The sequence below is a fragment of the Aphelocoma coerulescens genome, chromosome 1 (assembly GCF_041296385.1).
Source record: "Aphelocoma coerulescens isolate FSJ_1873_10779 chromosome 1, UR_Acoe_1.0, whole genome shotgun sequence".
NCBI classification, from domain to species: Eukaryota; Metazoa; Chordata; class Aves; order Passeriformes; family Corvidae; genus Aphelocoma; species Aphelocoma coerulescens.
This window is the reverse complement of record NC_091013.1, coordinates 61,620,950-61,640,984: the sequence shown is the minus strand read 5'-3', so window position 1 is coordinate 61,640,984 and position 20,035 is coordinate 61,620,950.

Below are 20,035 nucleotides of genomic sequence, written 5' to 3'. Positions count from 1 at the left end.
AGAGACGAAATCTAGGGCTTAAAATCCCAAATAAGTGCTTGGACTGTTGTCCTCTCACGACAGAAGATTGAGAGCCTCTGCATGACTTCTCCTTCTCCTTCTCCTTCTCCTTCTCCTTCTCCTTCTCCTTCTCCTTCTCCTTCTCCTTCTCCTTCTCCTTCTCCTTCTCCTTCTCCTTCTCCTTCTCCTTCTCCTTCTCCTTCTCCTTCTCCTTCTCCTTCTCCTTCTCCTTCTCCTTCTCCTTCTCCTTTTCTCCTTCTCCTTTTCTCCTTCTCCTTTTCTCCTTCTCCCTCTCCCTCTCCCTCTCCCTCTCCCTCTCCCTCTCCCTCTCCCTCTCCCTCTCCCTCTCCCTCTCCCTCTCCCTCTCCCTCTCCCTCTCCCTCTCCCTCTCCCTCTCCCTCTCCCTCTCCCTCTCCCTCTCCCTCTCCCTCCCTCTCCCTCTCCCTCTCCCTCTCCCTCTCCCTCTCCCTCTCCCTCTCCCTCTCCCTCTCCCTCTCCCTTTCCCTTCGCCTCGCTTCCCCTCCCCTCCTCTCCGCTTCCCTCTCTCAGACCATAACTTCTTTTATTCAAATGGCATTTCTGTCACTTATATATATTGGAAACTTTCATTCAGCTGGTAACAAACTTCAGGTCCCTTAGATTACAGCTCTGTTTTGACTGAAAATCAGTGATTTGCAAAAGGGCGTTTTCTAAAAGGTGGTATGTATGCATAGAAGACTTGATTGCAGTATTTGACATACAAACTGTTCTGTACTTCCTAGATTGGTGTATAATTTTGCTTCGTAGGTACTTAGAGAAAATGGTTGCTGAGATCAAGGGGGTGTGCTACTGTATCTTTTAGCTGAAAATATCAGCAAGCATTACAATTTCCCATTTGATAGATAAGTTTTTTATTGTAATATAAGAGCATGCCACAGTTCCTTTTATGATTTGTCAGACTACAGACAGTTGGCTCTCTCCGCTTACATAAATACATTGGTTAGCTTGCAAATCTAGTTAGTTATTGGGGGTTGCTCCGTGAGGAATTGATACTGCTATAAAAGAGGAGCTGCAGCTGTAAATATGGAAGATTAGAAATAACACTGCTGCAACTTGCAGAAATCAACATATTTGGAGTTTTTGTTTCAGCCGAGGAATACAGCAAATCTAGGATATATGCACAGAAAGAAAATCTTGTTGATATATATTACAACCTATAAAAATATATATACCTGAGATTGAACTGAGTAATAAGATGCCACTTATGTTCTATAAAAATACTTTGCTACTAGGAAAATGATTTTAAAAAGAGTAGCCTAAATCTGAACCAAATTATATGCTTCAGATTTGCAATCTGGATCTTCTGATACTATTAAGTGGGAAGGGAAAACCTTACCCACCTAACATCCATCAAAAACAGAGTGGGCTTTATTTAGAACCATAGAATCAAAGAATAACTGAGTGGGAAGAGAAACACCAGGATCATCAAAGTCCAACTCTTGGCCCTGTGAAGAATCACTCCAAGAAAGATGCCACAGGCCTGAAAGCACTATCCAAACTTTATGCTTTGTGAAATCTTGCAGGTCTGGTGCCATGATCATTTCCCTGGGGAGCCTCTCCCAGCGCCCAACCACCCTGTGGGCGAAGAACCTTTCCTTAAATCTCCTCTTACACAGCTTCAGGCCATTCACTTGTGTTTTCTTACTGGTCATTGGAGAGGAGAGATTGGTTCCTATGCCAGCACTTGCCCTTGCGAGGAAACTGCAGACTGCAAAAATGTCTCCCTTCAGTCTCTGTCTATGGTAATCTAGTCAAGTGATCTCCCCCTATCTACATATCGTTTCAGTTAATGCCACCACCACTGCTGATCTATATTAGGTATGAAGATAGCAGTGTCGGAACCCCACCATGATCCCCTTGCTATACATTTTCCAGCTCCGTTGTCCCTGGAGCTCTAGGCTCTGTGGCTCTCTGAACCATAACCCTAACCCTAATGGCACCTTGGTGCTGAGGTCCCCATCACCATGCATGGCCCAAGTCCGAAAGGTGTGGAGGCAGCAATATTGGTAGCCTGCTCTGGTCCCCTTGGCATGTGTTTTTCAGACCCACTGTCTGGAGTTTTCGGTAGGATTCCTAAGGTACAGTGAAGTGCTGCCTCTGGAGTGTGCTCGCTGATGTGGCAGATGTCTTTTTTACCATACTTTAATATATGTCTGTTCTCTTAATGGCACTGTAATTCTTCAGTATCTCCATCTACCTACCCTTCCCTTCTAATTAAACATTAGTGACACAGTTTTATATTCTCTAAAGCAGCATAAATTAGCATTGGCTATGGACACAATAGAGTCTAATTGCACTAATTGCAGTCCGATTACTAACTTGGAGGTACATACTGAAGTTTTAAGATTGGATAGCTCCTGTGAATGCTATTATGCTATGAAGAACTTTTGAAGTCAAAAAGTTTGGTATATTTTAAATCATTCCATCTAGGGAGGTTAAATAAATACTGGAAGACTATTTTGGCATACATATACTGTTTGAATTTTAGCTGAATCCATGTGTTGGTGGACATACTGTAGGGGCTCATTATAAGCAGTCATGTATGGAAACACTCTCTTCATATACTACAGAAGCTAAAATACACTTCAAACCATCCAGGCAGTATATTTATTGCAAGAGTCTTCAGCATTTGGGGAGTTAGGTCATAGCTGTGATGATCATTTTAAGTAACTGCACAGTCTCACAGTCTCACATCCATCAGTACAGGCTACATTTCATAGTATCAGAGTGGTTTGGGTTAGAAGGGACTTTTACAGTTAATCTACAACAGTTAATCTACTACAGTTAATCTACAGTTAATCTACAACACACTGCAATTGGCAGGGACATCTTCACCTTGATCAGGTTGCTCAGAGTCCCATTCGATCTGATCCTGAATGTTTCCATAGATGGGACATGTAGAACCCCTCTGGAAAACCTAGTCTGCTGCTGTAGCAGGGGGCTGGGGGTGGACAACACGGTGTGCCATGACCTTCCTAGACATAGTGTCCTGCAAGGAACAACTCTTCCAGGAGCAGTGGCTGGCTTCCCTGGGCAGCAGGTGATTTCAGCAAGTGTAGCGATTTCTCAGCTACAAGTGATTCAGCCCTTTGTGAAATCATCCAAAGCGAACTCGGGGATAGGGAGACAGAAGCCTCGTATAGCAGTTCCACAGAGGCAGCCTTTATTGTCCAGCAGCCTCTGTGAAGGGAAGGCCAGGCATAAGAACTCCCTAATGAGGGGCAGAAACAGGGGGTTTTTATGGGAAAGGCAGGGGGTGAGTAGAAACCAACTAGCCATCGGGGTACAGGCTATTACCAATAGAAACAAGGCATGCTGGGGGTGGTTCACTTTCTCACCATGACCCAGAGGAAAGTTGCTTATCTCTGGGGAAGATTGTCTTGGCCTCAGGCCTCTCTCCTCCAAGGGAGTGCAGAGGGCTCTTGTGGCAAGGGCTCCCAGCCCTCCACACTAGTCCTGTTTCCCCACTGGAAAAATTGCTTCTACATATCTAGTCTGAATCTACCATCTTTTAGTTTAAAACCACAACCCCTTGTCCTATCGCTACAGGACCTACTTCCCAGATGTCTTGGGGTGACCTTATGTGTATCCCATATTGCTGCCTATGCCCAGAAATTAATTTTGGTGCTTTTCTATGCCTCTAAACTGAGCCTGAGAGGGGGAAGGAAAAACTGAGCAAAACATTTTCAAAGCAGTTTGCAGCTTGTTCAAGGTCGCACACAGATAGCAATTGGTTTCCCAGTGGTGGCAGGGGAGAGGAGGAAGCATCCGGCTTGCTGTTTCCCAAGGACAGGTTTTTTTTTGGCCAGTGGTTCAGCTGTTTTCTCTCCGGACAGAGACTGAGAGTTGAATTTTTCCTTCCCTGCAATTTGAGATTTTTCCCCTTTTCTACTGGACTGCTTGATTGCTTTAACATCAGAGCACATCGGGAGGACTTTCCACCGGGCACAGAGGGCCTGGCCCTGGGCCAAGCCCCAGCTCCGAGGAGACCAAAGGGAGGACTCTGACACTTTCCCAGGTTTTTTCTCCACAGCGAGATATTTTATTATTTAGCATTATTATCCTTTTCCCGTGTGTTTGTTAAATAAATAGTTTTTATCTCTTTCACTTTCCTTTGAGGAAAATTTATTTTTTCCCGAACCTGGTGGGGGAGGGGTGGTTGTGCCTTCTCTCAGAGGATATATTTCTAAATTTGGCCAAACTGGAACACCAGAGAACGAGTTAAGAGAGGACACTGTGATTTGAAATAAATTAACTTAATTAACTCAAATGGTAATAAACTGTAGCCATTTATTATATTGATAGCTCTTTAGATGTATTTAAATGTCATATTTTCACAAAGTTTAATCATGTCTTTCTACTTCCCAGTAAAAAAACACAGAAATCAAGACTCTTATTCTCCTTTCATCAGATGAGAAAAGTGCAAGGAGGTGGACTTTTTTTATTGTTGGCTAGTGTGGAGTGCTTCTGTTCTTGGCAGCCTTTGAGGTGAGCATTTACAATTAGAGGACACTTTCAAAAGACTTCAGCCAAAAAGCTCTGGATGTTAAGCCAAATCTAGGACTCACTTGCACTATTGTCTCTCTTGTGCCTCATTCGTCAGATGATATTGTTAGTGCTACTTGAGCATGATGGTATCTCTGTCTCACAGAATTACTGACATTATAGATCACTGAAAGCTGCTGAATAATTGCCCTGTAGTTTGCCCTGTTTTATGCTTTTGCCTAAGCTTTCAAGATTGCCCATTACTGAGGACAGGATACTTGTTTAGAAGGAATTTTTATTTGGCTGAGAACATTATACTCTCAGCTCTGCTGCTCACAGTAAACTTAAATGTGGTAGATGACTTTCATGTTCACTTTTTTCATATTTGTTTGGTCTTTAACAAGAAATTTCTTGTGACAATTATTCCTTCTGGACTATCTAGAAAACGCTTTATGCAGCAAATTACAGATACAACAATAGGTGCATAATTCTGTCACTGACAGTGTTCAATTAAATAGTATTAAGCTCTATCAGACTAACAAGTAAGGACAGTTCCCTGCTTTTAAATAAGTTAACCTCCAATGTTCTAAATGGGAATGTGTCCTGTATTCATACAGGGATGATACAATAACTCTAGCTATAAACCACATAATGTATTTCTGCAAAAGGAAAATAATCAACCTGCTGATATGTGCAGTCCTGAGCAGAATCCTTTGGATGAATCTCTAAACTACTGAAAAGGAAAGCAACATCTTTTCTGATACCATAAAAGAAAAAGAAGTATTAATTTCAAAGCCTTGAATCAGTTCCTATGTGTGCTTGTGTATCAGTTGTTAATACATATAATGGAAATGCTAGTGTTCACAACTTTTATTCCTTTGTACTGTTCAAGTTTTCTTTTTTCAGTTTCATATGTCACTTTAAAATGGATATATTTTGCTTACAGCTGCTGACAATTTTGGTTTTTTTTAAGTTTTTGAGTAAAATACTCATAGTCCTATTATTGTCAGCCACAGCAGCAAGAATTATCAGTTTCCTATGATTTTCTGATTCTTCCTTCATAGATTGCATATTAAAATTCACCCCAGTTGGAATTTTTAGGGTAAAAAATTGGCCTCCTCTGGGTGGTGTATGAGCTACCTGTGGATGCCACTTATCATAATATCATTTCTAACTAATGACAGGTCAAAGTCCTGTATTTCAATGTATTTATGATGAGTGTTAATCATTTATTCTTTTCCATTTGAAATACATAGACATCTAGGCACACCTTTAAGGGATGCCCCAGACTTTTCATTAAAAATTGCTTCTTTCCCTATCTCATCTAGTGGATCTTAATGATTTGAACTCAAAAAGATTGAAACAACAGTATATTTGAAATAAAGACCTGAACAGCTATACAGGTTTTTTACTATTACTCACCACTTTATAAATTTATAGTGCAATTTGACTTTTTTCCTCTCTGTCCTTTTTAAATGAGCAGAACTTCCTTGATTTTTCAACAGAGTCACCTTCTAAGTTCAAAATAAAGAACATTATTAAAGAATTAACAGAAACCTCATAAGGGAGAGTTATGGCAAAATATTAATTAGTCACATCCTACAGAAAACACACAATAAATGAGAAGGATGAAACTAACTTTATAGGTAACTTTAAGATGATTTTTAGGAAGTAACTTGTAATGAAAAATAATTTTCTTGTTTTTTGTTGGTTTTGGTTTTTTTTATCAATATCTATGACTAGTTCAAATACTCAAATTCTGTTTATCTTTTTCTGAAGGCATGTCTCTTGGAAGTGTGAAATGCACCAAAAAGGATCCTTTATATAGAATTCTGGAATCATAGAATTTCTTGCATTAGAAAAGATCATTGAGTCCAACCATTAACCAAAGGTGGCTCTTTGATATGCTTCTTTGAGAAGCTAACAATCTTTTCCTGACTATCTCGGTCTTTGAAAGAGGTTTCTCAGGAAAAGTTTATTTCCTCAAGTATCTCATCTACAAGAAGCACAAAAAGCAAAGAAACATGCTTGTTTTCAATATATGACCCCAATTAATGAGTATTTATAGTACATCTTGTGATTAAAGAACTGTCTGAACAACAAGGTTTGCAAAAGTCTGCATCTAGTAAAAAATAATTTAGAAGTCTTTACCACATTTCATAAGTTTCTGATGAGCTAACACCTGTTTTATGGTATTTTTTCAGCATACCCACATCTTCTTGATATCAATATCTTTTGTTCATCTTTAGCAGGGGAGATCCACTAGCAACGACCTGACATAGCAATTGTGGGGAGGAGTTTTCTAAAGTGTTTAGTGTTTACCATGCTCTGTTTCCACTGAAAGCACTGGAACATATGGAACAATGAATTTGCTGGAACTGGTATTTTAAGCTCTAGAAAATCCCATGGCAATGATGTTTCTGATCACTTGAAGTTTTGTTGCACTTTATGGAAGCGTCCACTGTGGTTTCAGTTGACATGGGACAGAGCAAAACCAGTATTTCAAGATTAAAAAGGAGTTCCAGGGCTCTCAAAATAGTCCCTCTCTTATGGATCTCCTCTCCTAGTCTCATATGTCTTTAATTACTTGTATTAAATTCTGCATGACTTCCATTTTATGTCATTTCTCCGTCATACCTTTATACCTTCATCTTTGTGAAAGTCTTATTTCTGGCCAAGAATTTCAAGTTAAATTTCACATTAAGTGTCATGAACAGTAGCTAGAATTTAATATTACAAACTGACATTTTTGCATATCATTACATATTAATTTGAATCTACTTGGAGAAAGTCAAGACCCTTCCTCCTTTGTGTTCACACCCTTCATTTAGTGCCTTTATAAAATTAAGGTCTTTCTAGAATGATTCTAGTGTGCTGTTCTTGTTGCATAGACAATGATGCTCACAAGGCACGTTACTTATGTGAGTATTTCTGCCAAAGTTTGTGAGACAGCTCCTTGCTGTAAAGTTAGATAGAAAGGGGAAGGTGGAATTTGGCCTACAGACTTCACTGATTACCAAGCACCCTAACTTAGAAAGCAGATAACTTAATTATCTAAATCAACAAGAGATTGGCCCTGCAGTGAATTTTTAATAATGCACTAATTGGCTGATTGATAAATCAAATCAAACTTTAGTGCAAAGCTTCATCTCAGCATGCAGACAGTTATATCCCTAAATCTTTTTATTAGTAGAAGACTTGCACTTAATTCTTGAAGCAGTATGAGAAAAATTTAGGTTGGATTTTTTCCATCTGTAAAAAGAGATAATAATGAACTTAAGTCTGTCTTGGTTCTTAAATATTGATCTTAAGAGAGACCCTCAGTCACCTTTAAGTCTTATCTACAGTAGTCTCCTACACCTTATAAATTGGTTGTGAGATGAAATAGTCCAGACCTTTTTTCCCAAGATAGTTGCCCAGTGAAAGAAAAAGCTGTCTTCCCAGAGAAAATCTGTGAAACCAATGGAGAAAATTCTGCCTGAGAAGAAATAACTATTCTAAAATTCCATAAAAATTCTTCTGAAAGTTTCAAAAATTACATTTTGCATTCTCTTTTTACAATTTGTCTTTAGTTATAACACACATGAAAAATACTTCTGCTACTGCTATGTCACAATAATGGAATATGCTATTTGTATAATCATTTTTTTTTTAGCTACTACTGATAGAAGCATCATCTGGAGATCAAAGTGTCTTTTGTTCTCTTCTGAAAAAAAGCTTCAAACTGCTGCTTGAAATTTTCAAAATATGTTTTTGAAGACATTGGCTTTCATATACAGTCTCAAAAGTATCTTGTTCCTTATCTAAGGCCCTGAAATTTTTAATGCCATAGATATTGTGATTTTCAGCCTGCTAGTTGCTAATATCAGCAACTGGCAATTTATGATTGAACTAATAATATTACCAAATATAATGTTATTAAAATCATGAAATGGATGAAAGAGATTTTAAGATATGTTTATTATCACAAAGTGTTTAAAGAATAATTTTGGAAATCAATTGTCCTGCAGATCTTCAGGATTTATTTGAGTTTTTAATGCCTTCTTCTCAAATACAAAAATTAGAAGTTAGTTTTCTTATTATTTTAAAGCTGAATTTTTATGTGACTTTAGGAGACAGAGTTTTAAAAAGCTAAAAAAGACTAAATATCATTAGAATTATACTAAGATTATTAATGGTAGCCACACTGAAGCTGGGAAAAATAAGTTAGTCCAAGCATGATTTTGGTCACCTGCTATGTCTGTTTAGTACTATCTGACCAGCTAGACATCAATTCCTGTTAATATCAATGATACTACCTATTAAAATGCAACTCCAAGAGGAGATAATTATTAGAGTTTGATTTCAAGATGCTTGTAAAACTTCATCATACACCAGGATACACACCTCCTTGATTCACTGCACGGTGATTTATAAATAAGTTTAGCAGAGACTCATCACACTGTTTTTAAATTTGGACAGAAAAGTTATATTGAATTTCATAAACTTCTCTGTTTTTGTATTGGTTTGGTATGTTTTTACAAAAAAGATGGAAACTCTATTATGATCAGTGTTAATTTATCTGCACACTCAATTCTCAAAATAAAAATGCAATTTCTGTGCAGCAAAAACCTCATGTGTAAATGTTGTGAATGCTCCATCACTGGAAGTGTTCCAGGCCAAGTTGGATAGGACTCTGAGCAACATGATCTAGCAGGTAATGTCCCTCTCCATTGTGATGGGGTTGGAAATAGAGGAACTTTAAGGTCCCTTTCAATGAAACCCTTTCTATGATTTCTACGATTTCCTCACAGAAAGATTTAAATTACATCTTTCTTTGCACAGTATTAAAACATTTTGTTTTCAACTATTATCCTGAAGTAATTATATGATTTAAACAATTAATTAGTAAATTGTCGCCTTATCACAGGTTTTGATTTAACCAACTCTGATTATGTATGAAATGGTGGCTGCAATATTCAGCTGTATTAAAGTGTAAACATTAATATCTATTCCAAAATTTAATCCACTTGATAATTCCCCTGTTTTCACTCAGCAATCAAACTCTTAGTCAGAGCCCATACAAAATAATCAGCATGGACTTCTGGTAGTTTCTGCCACCTTTAATACAAGAAATGGAACAAGATTCTTTTCCCAGGAGCATCAGCAGCAAGGACTTGGCATCTGTTTCAGCCCTCTCTCTTGCACTAGTTGTATGATCTGGAGATTTAGGGAATCTTCAAGCAGCGTAGGAGTAGTGGCTTGCAAATTAAACAATTATTTTGGCTTGTGTAGTACTTTGACAAACATTCAGATGGCAGTTATGGATCAGCTGGCAACATTGTCTTAGATATGTTTTAAGTGCTTATTAAAATGCACTTAAAATATTAAAACAGTAGTCCTGAACTATTCTTGTCTCCATTGGTTTCTCATGAAATATTCTGTCTCACCTCCAGCCCTGAGTGGTAGCTGAGAGCATTTCTGAAAGGCTCTCTTAAAGCAACTGGATGGATGGGCTCTAGTATTGCCCTGCTTTATCCTGGGTCTCTTCTAATTCACACAGTTTTGTTGCTTTTGACATTCTTATGTGACACTTCTCAGTATACCTCTGTATTTCATGTCCACAGAGAGCCTCCACCATTAGTTGCATCTAATCAGCTACTTTCATCAATCCTCATCTGAATTTCTTTTCATTTTCCCTTAAATTTTGGAATATTTATTTTAAAAAACCCTAACTGTTTGAGTCATGAGTTATTCCAGGACTTTTTGTTTGTTTGTTTTGCCTTTTTGTTGTTATTTTCATTCAGGACTTTTGAAAAATTATTTTCTTGCAGTAGAACTGAATTATCCTGTAGCTCAGCTTTTTATTGGAATAGGAATGACAGCATGAAATGTTCTATATCACTATTCATTTTGTTTACATTTTGGACATCTCTTCTTCTCAGTTAAACTCCTTTGTAAGCATAGAACTTCTTGAGTATGTTGAAAGCATCTTCATGAAAGCATGGGCTAGTCACCAAGGCAAACTTCTCAGGTGTGCAAAGGCCTGTCCTTCAGGATTCTACAAGGCTCAAAAACATTTCACAAGACTTCCTCATGAGACAGATTTAGTCCTGGGTTCATATTAATCAGTTCTTAAGAATCCTGCAAGTACACCTAAATTGGTAGTGTTCTTGTCCAAACTTGATTTAACATAATCTGACTTTGAAGGCAGTTTACTCTTACTATAAATGAAAACTGGACTTTTTGTTATATTAACTGCATTAAAAGGACTGGCCTATAAAAAGGAAAGAAGAGGTTTTTAAAGAGAAAGCAGCAGAAATCTCCCCAGAAATGTTGACAAGTTGACAACTCAATAATAAAAGAAAGAAAACTTGATGGCCTACTTTTTGCATTTCAAGATAATATTTGGCACATATTTCAGTCTGAGAAGACTTAATATGATTTCATACATACTCTTGGATTTGTGTCTGTATGTCTTCCTCGCTTGTAGGAGTCAGACCAGGTGACCTGTTAAATTGCAACAAGTTGAAGTTTCCTTATACACAGTAGGTTGTGTTTGGGGATACTCTGCTAAGCTCCACCAGCTTTTTGTTTCTTTTTGGTTTCTTTTTAATGAGGAACACTTATTTTCTAACATGTTTATTGTGCACCAGAAATAAGTAGGCCAAGGCTGACTGGGAATATCTATCCCCTCATGAATCAGAGGAGGAAACCTGAAGGTATGCAAATCTATACACATATGAATGTATGCATGTATGTATATACACGTGTATATATATATAGATGTGCATGCACACAGACACACACACAATTATGTAGACATACCAGCATATATGTATCTAAATACAGACCACTTATATATATATCCTTTACCTTAAAGGTTAAAATTAAATTCTATGAAAAAAATCGTGGATTACTGCTATTTGCAGTAATTCTGCAAAGGACTGAGGTTGCATTCTGTGTCTGTCATTCACTTTGTATTATATTTAATTTCATATATCTGATCCTGGAATAATTCTGCAAAATTCTTCAATCCTTACATTTTGAAAGTATAGCATTTCTGTTGTACAATAACCAAAAAACTATGATTTCAAGTTGCATTCTTCTAATCCATATCCACAACCATGATGAGTCATAAGAAACAAGAATGAATGGACTCTTCAGAATTTTCTCTGTAGCTTGCAGAGAAAACCTGCATCCTTATAAAACAGAACTACAAAATAACCCAAAGCTTCAAAATTAGAAAAAGAGACACCTAAGAATAGGGACATGAGAATAAATGGACAATACTTGAAAAATGCTCTTGTGCTTGTTTATGTTAGAAAGTTTGTATTTTTCAGACAGTGCTGACTCACCAAACAACTCATCTGACAAAAAACAAGTTTTACATTCTAACCATTACACAACCAAATTATTTCTGGACAGATATATTTCAGACAGCAATAATTAACCCTCACCATTGCCTTCAGGAAGAATGACTAACATTCATGTTAGTTATAGCAGTTGAAGATACACTGAATGTTTCTGAATAAATTACTGCTGCTTTGCAGTACAGTTGTCAGATGTGCACAGGCAAGACAAGCACTAACAGCCTGTGTATTGTTACTGTTCACAAGTATTCATTTTTCAGCTTTGCCATATGCATATATTATGTGTAATGGTTCTGAAAACTCCCTTTCACGGATCTTAATGTTATTGTGCCTCATGTTATCTGAAGTGAAAGAGGAAAGAAAAAGACAAAATCAATTGGATAAGCTTCTTTGCTATTCTTCTTTAATGCCTCCTTTAAATCTCCTTTTTGCTGCGATGCTTACAAAATACCAGCTGCAGCACTGAAATTCCAGGCTGCCTATCATACTCCTCATATTCCTTCCATGTCTTTCTCTATCTCTATACCTGATGCAGATTATCCAGTTGAAAACCATATAAAAATAAGGCGACCATTCAGTTCTGTGCTTAAACCCTATCTATTTTTGGGGTCTTGATCTACAAATAAAGAAATAGCTAATAACAGAATATATGATATAATATCAATTTAGATTTTGTGGCATTCTGAAGAAAAGAATGTGATTTCTTTAACATTATCATATAAAGCAAAGCTTTTATTAGCAAAGCTAATCTAATGCATGCAAATAAGCCTTCTTATGGACTACTCCTTAGGGATGCCATTGAATTTGGTCAAAATTCTTGTTAAATAACTATTCTTTGTCTGAACCAGAAAAAGTATTATACCTGCTGTCAAATTTATATTGAACATTTTCTTCGAAGTATTTTTTATTCAAAACATGTACAGCATGGAAAATATTGTCTCAGCATAGAAATTTTGGTCCTATGTTGTTCATATCACTGAGTAGTAGTTTAGTTGCCTCTAGTGTTCTATGGAAAATGTATCAGACTCTGTGTCATGAATATGAGGGAATGAATGCACAAGCTTTTTGAACCATTTTTTGTTGAGCCAGACATCTCAGGATTTTGCAGTTTCTGCCAAGGAACAGATATCACAGAATCATAAAGTCATAGAATAGGCTGAGTTGGAAGGCACCCATCAGGATTATCAAGTCCAACTCCTGGCCCTACACAGGACAGCCCCAGGAATCACACCATGTACCTGAGAATTTTGTCCAAACACTTTTTGGACTTGAGTCCTGGCACTGGTCATGAGAGTGAGGAGATAAGTACTTGCCCTTTTTCTTCCCCTCACGAGGAAGTTTAACTGCAATGAGGTCTCCTCAGTCTCCTCCAGGCTAAAGAAAACAAGTGACCTCAGCTGCTCCTCATACCACTTCCCCTTAAGGCCCTTCACCATCCTCACTGCTCTCCACTGGACACTCTCTAACAGCTTAATGTCTTTTTTATATTCTGGAACCCAAAACTGCCCCCAGGACTCAAGGTGAGGCTGCCCCAGTGCAGAGCAGAGCAGGACAATCCCCACCCTTGCCAGGCTGGTGATGCTGTGCCTGATGCTCCCCAGGACAGGGTTGGCCCTCCTGGTTGCTGGGGCACTGCCCTCATTAAACTTCACATGGCTGGTGATTGCCAAGCCCTCTAATTCGTGAAAATCTCTCTGCAGGGCCTCTTTGCCCTTGAGGGCATCTGCAACTCCCAGTTTGGTGTCATTGGAAAACTTAGTATTCCTTTGGCTTTCATCCAATAGGGCATTATTTAACTTATAACTCAGTCCTTGCAGATTTTCACTTGATAATACTTTTTTTCCTGGGCTGACTCTTTCCTCTATGGAACACTCAATTTCACATACCTAGGGCCTGCTTCTCTGTCTTTTACTCAGGTGTCTACTTCTTACTACAAACATAATTTGGAATATTATTTGCACAAACAACTCCACTAAAAGTACCTGATTAAGAGACAAAAAAACAAAAAAAAAGGACTTCTGTTGTACTGCATAAAGGAGTGCATTGAACATGCTAATGATAAAACATATGACCTCTTTGTCCCTAGTCTCCCTGATAATAAAATTGTATAATCTCTGTAAAATCAAGGTTTATTTCTGCAGTAATTTTTGTACAAATGGTTGCTGCAAGTAAATGATCCACATGTGGAGGAATTATTAGATACCCAGTTGACTCAAAGAGATATTCTATATTTTGAAGTGATTGTAAGATTACATTAGAGAAACCTTTGGCTATTCTTCCAGTTTTCCTATTTCAAAATCAATAACTTTTTTTGATTATGAAGAAAGTGCCTTCTTTTTTATTTTTTTATGTAGTACTTCAGACAGTTGAATAGCAACCTTTTTTTAAAAAATATTTTTCTCAAGGATATTTATAGATCCTCAACTTGAATTAGTGTACCATCACAAAGATTTCTCTTAGAAGATGTGACTTGCATTCAGACATTTAAAATGTGTGACTTTATGGAAAGACTTCACAGAATTTACTCTGTGTTTCCTCAGAAACTTTCTGTCCAGTGCTTGCATGCATGTTTGGCATGAGAATTACCCTTCCACCCAGTGCACACATTTGCTGTGTGACAGGAGTGGCAAATGTAGAGAACAAAGCTGGACATGCACAGACTGTGGACTGTAGGTTCGACCTTAGCCAGGCAACACTGAACATCTCATGGATACCAATGACCAAGGCAGCAGCAGGCAAATTATATATAAACCCTCCAGGTTATGGACAGTGAATCTAAAGTAGCACATGGCAGCAGCCAGCTACAAATCCTTCTGTTCAGGACTTGGAGCCCCGAGTGTGGCATCTGGGCCCAGCAATTGCCAGCTCTACTCTCAGACAGCATCAAAGGTTGACTCATCTGCAAAAATAGGCAGAGGAAAATGAAGGCCAAGGGGTCTGTGTACAGCCTACTCCTGCCAGCTACATGAGGAGGGAGTGCCAAATACATTTTAGTAGTGTTTTAGCCACAATCATATTGATGAGTCCAAGGATTTAAAAATGCATTAGTGTCAGATAAAACCTGTGCTGTATGTATTGGTTTTATTAAGAAAGTATTAGATATTACATTCTCCAAACACCATATATTTGACATAATTTTTTTCAAGACTAGCTTTTACATCTATCCTTGGCCATCTTTGTGATCAATCATGTCACTGCTTAGAATAGATGTCAGGCAAGTCAGGAGAGATGCATGTCAAAAGATCAATAAAAGACTGAAGATAGAGTCAAAGCACCTGTGAATAGGAGAAGGAAATACATATAATTTCTCATCCCAGCCCCATTATCCTTTTCAAAAGTATAGAAACCACGCTGACATGAAATATTTTTAAAAATACAGAAAAAACCCAAACCCTCACAAATCAAACCCCAAACCAATCTACTCCTTCTGCCCAAACCACCCAAGAAAATAATTAAAGGATGGATTTTAGAAGCATATCCCTTGAATTATGCCATATCACATACAACTGCATGAACTGGGATGACTGACTTTCATCTTTTTGCAATATTGGCAACTGGGAGCATTTTCTAGAGCAACTACAGTGGAAGATGATAGAAAAATCTTGTATTCTCAACTACTACTTAGTGATGCCTATGTATGTGCTAATAAAACAAAAAATACAGAAGGAAATAAAAATATCTCTGTCGAATGCTGGAACAGGGAATCCCAGGCATACCTCAGACAAACGCAGACATGGTCTCTTGTAATGAGGAATTTAGTCAATGATCAAAGAACAGATTAAGATTCAAAGTATTTGGGTCAAATTCCTCTATTCCTCCTGGAGAAAAGCTGTAATATTTTTCCTGCCTTTTTCTAAAAACAGAGTAAGAATTTCCTGCCTCTTGCCATTACCCAATAAAACTTATATTTAGGTAAATTATTTCCTTAATATGGACTGGTCTATTGTACAGGAAATAAAGACTTTATTTGTTCCTCTAGCTGTCACTGATTTTTAGAGAGATAACTCAGAAATTTATCTGAATCAAGACTTCAGATTTCAGTCAAATAAAGTGGGAATGCTCTTTCTCAGACTTGAGGTTTAGCCTAGTCATCTAATCTGTGCAGAGATGAGCTGCTCTATAAGAAACTCAGCTGCTTTATACAGATGTCCCAGAACAGAACAAAACATTTTTTCAAGGCACTTTTTCACTGAATATATAAGCCTAGACTATTGGCTTAGTCTATAGGTCTTCCTTCCAGAGACCCAACAAGATCTGAGATTCATTTTGTTCATATAATATTGCAAAGTATGAGGATTCTTCAGGAAGCACTGCAATACTTAAAATTTCCAGCTAGAAATAGTAAAATGGAACAAGGCCTCTGCCAAAAAGCATGTCTGAATTCAGAGTTTTGTGCTGAGCTTTGAAGCTCATATCCTCAGTAGTATTCATTCAATCAATATGAAATATAAGAGCTTTTTCCAGAAGGAAATAATTCATAAAACACGCTGTTACCAATAGCTATGCATCAATCTCTCTATATAGTATATTGTCACCAAACAGTTTGACCTAAAAATTTCAGTTTGCCCATTGTTGATAAACTACCTAACTCAACATTAAATATTACATAAAGCTGGTCAACAAAATGATTAGAAATTCTGATGAAAAATAAACCCTTTCTAAAACAAGTTCCCTGGGTATTTATGCCAGTTGAAAAAGAATCTAATCCTGAACACTTCCTCTTATTAATCTCTTTTCTTTCTCTGCCATATTTTGTCAATGGCCAGCACACAAAGGGCTGTGGAAGAAGAGGAACATGAAGCATTAATATGGTAAGTTTCACTTAAAAATTTAAAAATTAAACCCACAAATATATCTAAATGCTAATGAAAAATGTTACAAATTGCTGCAGAAGTATATTGTATGGCAAGGTGTATGGCAAATTTGGACGAAAATCCAGTCTAACCAGGACTTCTGTGCTGTTCTGTTATAGCATCACAGCTCATGGTGGAGAAAGACATAAATCCAGTATCAGGGAGACCTCAGGCTCATGAAGATGTCACTAAAACCCTCTAGACCCTATGGAAAATTCATGTAATTTTTTGGGTTTACTTTGTGTTTTATTCACTGACATGTGCCCAAGATACCAGTAACTGTATTATCAGCTGATAGATTTTGTTCTTGTGATATTCTGATCATTCTGAGTATCTGAATGAAATTAGTAGATCTGTTATCCAAATAGCTTCCCGCTCATTATAAACAGCAGTGCTGGTTCCTGATGATTTTCAGATCATGTCTCTGGGTTTAAAAATCTATCTACCTAACCCTTTTGTACAACACCACACAATTAATTTGGTACCTACTGTCAAAGGTTTTGGCATCTCCTGAAACACTAAACGTCAGATGCTACTGCACACAGGAAGCATATAGAACTTACTTAGCTATTGACTTGAGATGCCAGTGACTGAAATCCCGGCTGCAACACTATGGCATCAGCACTCAGTCCTAAATTATGTGTTTGCTAGACAGTGCTTAAGTTTTTCATCATAAAACTGCATTTTGTCATGCACCAGAACTGCAAATCACTCATAATTTGAATCTGATTATGCTTTAAAAGCGATGACAAAGGAAGGAAGCACAGTGGTAGAGGAAATAGAAATACAGGAAACCAGAATACAGAAACCCAGCAAAGTTAAGTATATTCCAAAAGGACTTTATAGTCATGAACAGCCACCTGTTATTGAAAAGTCAGCCATTTTTGTTTTGGAAGAATTTTTCCTTAGGTAATGGTGACATCTAAAATGATAATTATCTCCTTTGACTGAATCCACTTTATAAATCCTCACTTTCATTCAATGTCTAGTTTTCACAGATTCTTTTCACAGACCCTAAGATGTGGCTTTTGCTATCTATCTGCACAGCTGAAATATCTCACGTCTCAGTTTCTGAAATATCCTTTTTTCTTTCCCCCTTTGACAAATGCAATCTTGCTCAGCTTCTGCAAAGATCATTTTCCTGGCCTGTCATTTCGACCATTTTACCTCTCTCCACACCTTCCTTCACTAGCTACTGCTTTTCTGACACTTCAAACACAAGCTGCTTGGATTCACCTTCAAAACCCTTCCATGATCCTTCCCCACCCCACAAATGATCTTTACCTTCAGTAAAGAGTAGTTGACACCTGCTATTGATTGGCATACAAAACCAGCCTCAATCAGAGTTTTAATCAAGTGCCCTCCTGATTTCTCCTATTATCTTTAAGTTTGGGATGCACTTCCCATTACCGTTTCCCATATTTGCTTATTTCTCTTTTTTTTCAATCATGTCATTAAAATTTGCCTTGCGATCATGTCCAGACAGATCTAAGGTCAGAGAAGTGCCAGAAGTACAGTTTTTTATTCCCCAGTATCTTATTTTTATTTTCTCACTTCTGGCTGTCTGTCTGAATGCAAGTTCTTTGCAAAAGGGATTCTGTGAGGTTTATGTGTTTCTCATACTTTGGCATCCTAGTCAGCTCCTGAGATTCTTTGAAAGTACAAAAAATGAGAGAGGTTTTTCAATGCTTTTCTACAATTTTGCATTTAGAGTGATTTGAACAGTGTTTCTATATTTTCTGGAATTTTTGATCCTTGAATGCTGCTATTTTTAGCTTTGGTTTTCATCTTCCAGATGAAATATTAATCAGATTCATTTTGGCCATCTGAAGACTTCAGTTTCTCACAGTATACTGAGAACTGCCATACCTGAGCCTATCACCAACATTTACACAGAATGGCCACGTGCTTCTTAAATGTAGAAGCTTAAGGACAATGATGGTACCTGAAAAAGAGATTTCCTCAGAAGTGATACCATATGTGGTGTAAGTGGCCAGCTCATTCTGTCTTGCATCATTGCTCAGATAAAAATGAGGTAGTTCAGGCATTTTATGGGAAGGATGTATTGCCTATAAAATTTATTTCTCTCTTCACATGGTGAGAAAACACTCTAGGGTATACCAGAGAACAAACTTGCCCGGATCATAAGGAACAGAGCACATTGGATGCAGGCCATTAAATTAGTGCTTTCTAAGCTATCTGATCTGATGCTGCAAGCAGAACTGACTTTTGCAAGTATTAGGTATGAACATGTGCTTCCCCTTTTTTCTCACTTGCTCTTACTTGCATTTTTTAACCATGACCTTAAAGCAGTTTGTAAGGACAGATGCTGCCATGTTTATGAGCCCTTTTGTACAAGCATGTGTAAAGCATATGATGATGAAGAACAAAAACCCCAAAGTGCTGTGGTTAATAGTTATCCAGGGTGTTCAGATCCATAATATTTTAATTATTGTCTTTTAAGGGCCATGCTGAGGAAAATCAAATCTTTCTTTAGATAGTATGAACAAGAAGGTTGAATTGAAAAGCCCCACCAAGAACAAAACAAACACAACAACCCACAGCTCCCAAACAACCCACCTAAACCACCAAAACATCTGTTTTTCATACAGTGGTCTGAAGCCACGGGATGGATACAGAGGTACTGACAGGAACTCAAACCTAGATGTGATTCTAACTCACATAATGATTTTAAATGAATCATTGACAGTGGTATGTGAAAACTGGTGTGTACTGGTGAATATCCATATCCATATCCATAGGCTTTTATCAGCAGTTTGACTTTTTTTTCCCCCCGAGTTACTGAGATAGGAAGGTGAACATTGACCTTTCAACACACATAAGTGAAAGTTTTGGGTTGGATATGAAGTTCATTACAAGGACTGGTAGTTTTTCAAACTGCATGAACAGTTTTTGATGCCTCATGAAGTACATCTTGGTGTTCTGGACTTCTGATCTTGCAGATAAATGACCACTTATTTTGTATGCCTTCAGTGAAAAGGAATAAGGAACAAAAAGGATATGTGTGTACATATCTATATTTATATAAAGTCAGTGCACACATAGGAAGAGACAATTCAGAAACAAGGAAGCCTTTCTGACATCTTTAACATATTTGTAACCTGAGTTCAGCAATGATATCTGGCCCATTCATCTGGACTATGTTGATGTAGAAGGTGAAGAAGCATTACTTGTTGCAAACTTTTTCAAGATCAGTCTCAGATCACAGTATTCTGTGGAAAGATTAAAAAGATATATAATTTAACTGCAAAACACACTCACCTTATACTTAGAAGCTCTCCTTCT